The sequence below is a fragment of the Prionailurus bengalensis genome, chromosome A3, assembly GCF_016509475.1.
Source record: "Prionailurus bengalensis isolate Pbe53 chromosome A3, Fcat_Pben_1.1_paternal_pri, whole genome shotgun sequence".
NCBI lineage: Eukaryota > Metazoa > Chordata > Mammalia > Carnivora > Felidae > Prionailurus > Prionailurus bengalensis.
This window is the reverse complement of record NC_057354.1, coordinates 134095186-134103862: the sequence shown is the minus strand read 5'-3', so window position 1 is coordinate 134103862 and position 8677 is coordinate 134095186. Positions and strand designations below refer to the sequence as shown.

At 48.5% G+C, this 8677-nt stretch overlaps 1 pseudogene; it reads right to left on the bottom strand.

The window, feature by feature from the left end:
• Positions 1-6007: 6007 nt before the first annotated feature.
• On the bottom strand, positions 6008-6172 carry LOC122467464 (annotated as a pseudogene).
• Between the last annotated feature and the right edge of the window lie 2505 nt (positions 6173-8677).

Below are 8677 nucleotides of genomic sequence, written 5' to 3'. Positions count from 1 at the left end.
AATTCATCCATTCAAAGAACATGTTGAAAGCAACTACTAAGGGTTAGCTAGCCCTTAGGGGTATAAAGCTGAATGGAACACAGACTAGATTCCCTTTACGGACTCACAGCCCAGTAATGGAGACTGACGTACGGTGTGAAAGATACTCTAATAGAATGATGGATGATATACATCATGGGGGCAAAGATGGAGAAGTGCCCCAGCAGTGTGAATTTTAAGGATTTTGAGCTGACTTTTAAAACACGGAAGGAACTCACTAAGTAAACAGAGCCAAAAGGGCATTCTAGCTGGATGAAAACGTTCGTGCTAGGGCACAGTTGTGTAGAAATGCAGAGCGACTTGGGGAGCTGTAAATGCTTCAACCTGTTCCCCAAACTGCAGCCAGAGACCTTTCAAAAATGCAAATCTGCCGGGGCGTCTGGGTGGCTCCGTCGGTTGAGCATCCAACTTCGGCTCAGGTCACGATCTCGCAGTCGGTGAGTTCAAGCCCCGCGTCGGGCTCTGTGCTGACGGCTCGGAGCCTGGAGCCTGTTTCGGATTCTGTGTCTCCCCCTCCCCTGCTCATGCTCTGTGTGTGCATGTGTGTGTGTCTCTCTCTCAATAATAAATAAACATTAAAAAAAATTTTTTTTTAATGCAAATCTGCCTAAAATGGTTCTGCGGCTCTCTCTTATCCCCAGGTAAAGTCACCAAGTCCTCAACATGGGATCTTCTAAGCTCTCCCGTGACCAGGCTCCTGCTTACCTCCAAGCTTTCTCTCTCATCACTAATAGGCCACATTTCTGTCAGTTGCTTGAAAACACAAAGCTCTCTCACCTTCTAATCTTTGCATATACTGCCTCCCACCACCGACTTATTTGTTTGTTTGTTTGTTTATAGAGAGAGAGAGTGGGGGAAGGGCAGAGGGAGAGAGAATCCCAAGCAGACCCCATGCCCACAGAGCCTGACGTGGGCTTGATCTCATGAACCATGAGTTCATGACCTGAGGAAAAAATCAAGAGTAGGACACTCAACCAACCGAGCCCCCCAGGCGCCCCCCACTACCAACTTCTAACATATTCACTCCCCAATTCCTTTGGGTCAGGGGGCCCTCGCTGTGCCCTAAGCTAGGTGGGGCCCCTCTGCATGTGCCCTAGCATAGCACCCATTGAACTCCATTGGCCTTGTTGTCTCAAGTCTGTCGTCCCCCTCAGATGGCCAGCTCTACATGATCTATGACTCTCTTGCTCACCACGGGGTTCTCAGAGCCCAGCACAGAATCTGGTATATAATAGGAACTCAGTGAATGGGCCAAGTGAGGTCTGAAGAGAAATCAGGCTGAACGGTTAGGCAGTGTAGACTGTGAAGGGCCTTATGTAGCCCATTAAGGCATTTGGATTTTCTTCACAGACTGTGGGGAGCCACTGGAAGACTTTTAAGTGAGTGCCATAACTGGACTTGCATTTCTATCCTTTGGTTTAATTTTTGTTTGAGAGAGAGAGAGAGAGAGAGAGAGAAAGCACTTGTGCAGCGGAGAGGGACAGAGGGAGAGAGGGAGAGAGAGAGGGAGGGAGGGAGAATCCCAAACAGACTCCATGCTCAGCATGGAGCCCAAGGTAGGGCTCGACCCCACGACCCTGGGATCATGACCTGAGCTGAACTCAAGAGTCGGACGCTCAACCGACTGAGCCACCCAGGCGCCCCTGGATTTGCATTTTTAAAAGGATCACTTTCAGAAAGATAACTCTGGCATCTGTGGAGACAGGATGGGTTGGAAGGTTGTCTGGTCTGGAGATAGGACGACTCATTAATGAAGCTGCATTTTTAAAAATTTATTATTTATTTATTTATTTATTTATTTATTTATTTATTTATTCTTTATATAGTTCATTTACTTATATTTTTGAGAGAGAGAAAGAGACAGCACGAGCGAGGAAGGAGCAGAGAGAGAGGGAGAGAGAAAATCTTAAGCAGGCTCCACACTCCGGGCAGAGCCCAGTATAGAACTTGAACTCACCGAGGATTAGGTCATGACCAGAGCCAAAGTCAGACGCTTAACAGACTGAGGCCCCCAGGTGCCCCAATGAAGCCACGTTCTTAGTGTTCAAAGGGTGAGAGCCTGGATGGATGAGGGATGTGGTGGGCAATCAGGGTGGGTGGGGGGACACCTGTGTGGCTATTAAACAAGGAGGGACATCAGGATCTGGTGACTGAGTGATTTTGTGGGACACGGAGACAGAGTCCGGATGGTGCCACAGTTCTGTTTTTTTGTTTTTTAATATGAAATTTATTGTCAAATTGGTTTCCATACAACACCCAGGGCTCATCCCAAAAGGTGCCCTCCTCAATACCCATCACCCACCCTCCCCTCCCTCCCACCCCCCATCAACCCTCAGTTTGCTCTCAGTTTTTAAGGGTCTCTTATGCTTTGGCTCTCTCCCTCTCTAACCTCTTTTTGTTTTTCTTCCCCTCCCCCATGGACTTCTGTTAAGTTTCTCAGGATCCACATAAGAGTGAAAACAAATGGTACCCGTCTTTCTCTGTAGGACTTATTTCACTTAGCATAACCCTCTCCGTTTCCATCCACGTTGCTACAAAAGGCCAGATGTCATTCTTTCTCATTGCCACGTAGTATTCCGTTGTGTATCTAAACCACAATTTCTTTATCCGTTCGTCAGTTGATGGACATTTATGCTCTTTCCATAATTTGGCTGTTGTTGAAAGTGGTGCCACAGTTTCTGTTGGGACAACTAGATGAGGAAAAAGAGCAAATTTAAATCAACAGGACCGTGAAGCAGATTATCTGTTGACTTTGGGTTGTCGGTCACTAGGGCCTCAAAGAAACCCATCTCTTCTGCTGCTTCTGGTCAGCCTTTCTGAGCAAGGAAGCAACAGTATGTCTTTCACTCTGCTGGGACCTCTTAGACTCAAGATGTGGGAGAACCCTTGTTCCGTCTGCAGCCCGAGTGAGTCAGTCTGTCCTATCTGGTTATCACATCAGCACCTTTCCATGTGATTCAAAGTCTATAAGATGTGCTCCTGGCTTCTTCGAGCTCCAGGCTACACTGCTGTGTCATAGGACAGGCGCACAGGAGGCTTTCGTTAGCTGGTCCGCTGCCATTAAATTCCTAGGTCATTCCTCTGCTGTGTCCTGTCTCCAGCACAATGACTGACTGACCCAGTGTGCCCACCCTCGGTTTCCCCAGGTCTCGCCCGTGGCAGGGGGTGGCGGGGGAACTCCTTGCCACATTCTGAGCACCGCCCAGGGGAGATTCAGGACAGGACCCCGGCAGAGGCTGGGAGTCCGGGCTGAGTTGTTATGCTCAGAGCCTTATGGAAAATTTGAACAGAGCCTGAGCAAACAGCACGGCTCACTTCTTGGCATCTGTAACTGGGAGCGTGGAGTCAGCAAGTGAGGTCAACTTTGGCTGAGGATCTCAAACCGAGAGGGGGAGAGTCAAGGAGAGGAAGGAAGGGGACTCCGGATCACATGTCACCGGGACGCAGCCCTTGTTACCACGACTGAAAAAGGAACCCTGGGGGGGGGGTGGTAAGTGGCCGCTGCAAATCTAGGGGCGGTCTACCCTTGCTCATCTGCTATCTGCCCCCCAGGCTTCCCAGAGCAGTTCACCGAACGCTGCCCCCAGTCAAGTTCAAAGACCTTAGAAAACACCTCACAAACCCCTTCCGAGGAGAGTCACACATTTGGTCACACAGACTTTGGGAATTTCACAGGATTCCCATTCTTATGTAGCCCATTAAGGCATTTGGATTTTCTTCACAGACTGTGGGGAGCCACTCGAAGAGTTTTAAGCAAGTGCCATAACTATATTTGCATTTTTATTTTTTGGTTTAATTTTTATTTGAGAGAGAGAGAGAGAGAGAGAAAGCACTTGTGCAGGGGAGAGGGACAGAGGGAGAGAGAGAGAGAGAGAGAGGGAGAATCCCAAGCAGACTCCATGAAGAGAAATGAAAGTTTCTGTTTTCTCTTCTGAGAAAATGAAGTTTCTGTTTAAAGCCACGAGGAGGTCTCTCGTACAACTAGGCATGATTGCTTCTGCACAGAGGCCGGAAGTGTCCGCAGCGCCAAATCCTGCAGGCAGACCAACCATTCCCTGGGTGGCAGTTAAAGCCAGCACTTTCAGAGTGAGCATTAGACACTCTCAGGTCCCTGGGGGACATTTTGCTCTCAGATTATAATTTTGTAAATGCTTCTCCAGGGAGCTGAGAGAACTAATGTTCTTATGGAAAAGGGCTTGCTCACTTAAAAACCCGCTCACCTCTAGGATTTGCTCCAACACTTACAGATGCTTATAAAGAAGTCCTAGAGCCTTGGTTTTGAGGTTTTACTCTAAAATGCTGGATAAAGCTCCCCAAACTTGCTTTATCTAGACTCTTCTGGGGCACATATTAAAAGTCCAGATGTCCAGGCCTGTCCCCTGAAGACTGATTCAGTAGGTTTATAGTGGTGCCTTCTGGAATCTGGATTTTAACAAGGGTGCCTGGAAATTCTTACCATCAGGCAAGTAATGGCAATGCTTCTGAGCCAGGGGACACGGGTGGAGGGGGCGGGCCAGCCCATGGTCATTCCCACCACACCCCGCCCCCAACAGGGAAGCAGTGACCACAATGGGAAGGAGACCATGCTGGCTTGGGTGACCCCAAGGATCTGGTAATAGAGGCCTATGCTGGGCATGGGGACAGCAGGAAGGAGTACCCCGGAGAGAGGGAAGAAGCATTCAGAACAAGGGTGAGAGGGTTGAGAGTTGGGGGTGGGGGGGGGTTGCCAGCCATTCTGCATTTCCTCAAAGCTCGTGAGAAGATCATCCCTGAATAATCTATGCTAAATAAGGCCATTGCTGCTCAGATTATGAGTCATAACCCTAGGATTGTTTGGACAGGACCTGTTCGGGGCACAGTGGTGGAGGAAACAAAGTAGACGGTCTAGAGAGTTAGGAGAAAATATACTTTGAGGGGAGGCTTGACCAGCCCTTGATACTCAGATCGTATGGGGCTCCGGTGTGGCTCTGCGACCTTGAGCTCAGTTGAGGGCCTTGTTGATTTCCGCTCATGAAACTAGGCCTCGCTGCAGACACCATCTCACCCTTGTCGCCGTGTTTCGGGGGCCAGCACAGCACCTGACACACAGTACATCGTCCGTGGACCCCACTGCGCTGCTTGGAATCGCATCCCTCGGTATTGCTCGACCTCAGGGCTGCCGGCACTTTGACGGAGATGTCCAGCTCACAACCAGAGCCATATCTGACCCGCGTTTTCCCTAGAAAGCATCAGGAGATGCTTAGGCCTGTGGCAGGAATCACTGTCTACTCTGATTTCATTTCAGCGACTTAGTCTCCAGGGGTCTTTCTGGATTCACTCCGCTCTCCAGACTCACGCTGACTCAGGTCCGTCCCTTCAGAGGCGCGCGCTGAGAACCCCTCCTGAAGCAGATTGAATAACCAATCAGCCGGATGCTCACATCCACCAGCGCCTGGAGTGTGGGCTCCTTCCTGAGGGGCCTTCTCGCTCTTTCTCCAACTCAGCAACACGCTCTACAAGGCCCAGCTGGAATTCGTCAGTGAACTGCTGAGCGGTGTGAGCCTTCTCTGACAGCTTCGATTATCAGCTCGAGGAATAAAAACAAGAGTCAGGAAGAGATGCCAGAGACAGAAACGCAGCATAGAGCTGGGTCCTCCTGTGGCATGAATAACATGAGGGAATAGGTTTCTCTTCTAAGCTTTAGCTCCATTTTGGGAGTTTGCTTGCTGGGAGGCATTAAAAAGCCCTTGTTTGACCAGTTAAGAAAATAAATGACCCATAGAAAGATTTATCTGTGATGGACTCACACTGTATTTTCAAGGGTCGGATGTAACATGTATGACTAATAATACCTTTTATTGAGCAACTACTATGTGCCACGTATTTTACCGAGCTAATCTCCACTTCTTAGGATAACCCTGCTGGGTTTGTGGTCGTACCTCCCTTCCCCACCTGCTTCTTTCCAGTGAAGCTAGGGCTCTTAGAGAAACTTGGTCAAGGTAACAGAAGGTTGCAGAGCTGGGATTGGAACTTTGGACTCCAAAACCTAGAAATCATTTTTTTTTCAGTCGCTAACCTCTTTTTTTTTTCCATTAAGCAATAATCGCACCTCTGATAAACCTCACTGGCTACGATACTGCCACTGCACAAAGATAACCTTTTTTTTTTAATGTTTATTTATTTTTGAGAGAGAGAGAGAGACAAAGTGTGAGCAGGGGAGGGGCAGAGAGAGAGGGAGGCACAGAATCGGAAGCAGGCTCCAGGCTCTGAGCTGTCAGCACAGAGCCCGACGCGGGGCTCGAACTCACGGACCGCAAAATCATGACCTGAGCTGAAGTCGACGCTTAACCAACTGAACCACCCAGTCTTTAACACTTTTTGTAACCCTAACTTGTGTTTAGTCTTGGTAACAGCTTTATTGAGATACAATTAACATACCCTACCATTCAACCATTGAAAGTGTACAATTCAATAATCGTTAGTGTATTCACAGGGTTGTGCAACCCTTATCACAATAAATTACAGAACATTTTCATCACCAAAAAAGAAACCCTGTGCCCTTTAACTACTACCTCCCCTATTCCCAGATCCCCTTCCCATCCATAAGCAACCACTCATCTACTTTCTGCCTTTATAGATTTCTATAGTCTGAACATTTTGTGTAAGTGGCATTATGCAATATGTGTCCTTTTGGGTCTGGCTTCCTTCACTCAACCTATTCTCAAGGGTCATCCATGTCGTAGCCTGTATCAGTACCTCATCTCTTTTTACGGCTGAATAATACCCCCCTGTTGTACGAACTGAATTGTGTCCCTCCCTGGTACATCAGAATGTGACCTTATCTGGAAATAGGAACACTGTCCATATGATCGATCATACTGGAGGTTATGCATATAGTCGTATTGGAGTAGGTGGGTCCTGACTCCGGCATGACCAATGCCCTAATACAAAGGGGGAATTTGGACACAGAGACGTGCACACAAGATGAGCACCTGTGGACACAGAGATGAGAGCGATGTGTATGTGTGCCCAGGAATGCCAAAGGTTGCCACCAAGCGCCAGCAGCTCAGAGAGATGCGTGGAACAGATTCCCCCTCACCATCCGAAGCAGGCTCCAGGCTCTGAGCTGTCAGCACAGAGCCTGATGCAGAGCTGGAAGCCAAAAACCGTGGGATCGTGACCTGAGCTGAAGTCGGACGCTTAACCGACTGAGCCTCCCACGCACCCCTTCACCAACATTGTTATTGTCTGTCTCTTTTTTTAAATTTTTTTTTTCAACGTTTATTTATTTTGGGGACAGAGAGAGACAGAGCATGAACGGGGGAGGGGCAGAGAGAGAGGGAGACACAGCATCGGAAACAGGCTCCAGGCTCCGAGCCATCAGCCCAGAGCCCGACGCGGGGCTCGAACTCCCGGACCGCGAGATCGTGACCTGGCTGAAGTCGGACGCTTAACCGACTGCACCACCCAGGCGCCCCTGTCTGTCTTTTTTATTACAGCCATACTAGTGGGTTGGAAGTAGTATCATAGTGTGGTTTGATTTGCATTTCCCTAATGATTAATTATATTGAATAGCTTTTCATGCGTTTTATGGCCATCTGTATATCTCCTTTGAAGAAATGTCTATGCAGTTTCTCTGTCCATCGTTTCATTGGTTGGTCTTTTATTTCTGAGTTGTAAGAGTTCTTTTTTTTTTTTTTAATGTTTATTTATTTTTGAGAGAGACACAGACAGAGCTTGAGCGGGGGAGGGGCAGAGAGAGAGGGAGACACAGAATCCGAAGCAGGTTCCGGGCTCCGAGCTATCAGCACAGAGCCCGACGCGGGGCTCGAACTCACGGACCGTGAGATCATGACCTGAGCCGAAGTCGGACACTTAACCGACTGAGCCACCCAGGCACCCCATGAGTTGTAAGAGTTCTTTATGTATTCTAGATATGAGTCCCTTATCAGATATTTGCAAATATTTTCCCACAATTTGTGTTTACTTTCTTGATGTGTCCTTTGAAACACAAAAGGTTTTTTTTCATGTTTATTTTTACTTATTTTCGTTTTTTTTAATGTTTTTTTATTTATTTTTGAGACAGAGAGAGACAGAGCATGAGCAGGGGAGGGGCAGAGGGAGAGGGAGACACAGAATCTGAAGCAGGCCCCAGGCTCCGAGCTGTCAGCACAGAGCCCGATGCGGGGCTCGAACTCACAGACTGTGAGATCATGACCCGAGCCGAAGTCAGACGCCCAACCGACTGAGCCACCCAGGTGCCCCTATTTGTATTTATTTTGAAAGAGAGAGAGAGAGAGTGTGTGTGTGCACCAGCGAGCTCTCACGGGGGAGGGGCAGAAAGGGAGAGAGAGAATCCCAAGCAGGCTCCTGGCTGTCAGCACAGAGCCCAACGCGGGGTTCGAACCCATAAACCGTGAGACCATGACCCCAGCAGAAACCAGGAGGTGGACACTCAACCGACTGAGCCACCCAGGCACCCTTTACTAAAGCACAAACATTTTTAATTTTGATGAAGCCCATTGTCTATATTGCTAATTAATGTTTTACCCACCTATTTTGCCTCCACTCTTGCCCCTCTGCGTTCATTTTCCCAAGAGCAGCCAAAATGATCTTTTTTATTTTTAGGGATAAAGCAACCCTGCCAGGCCTCTGCATG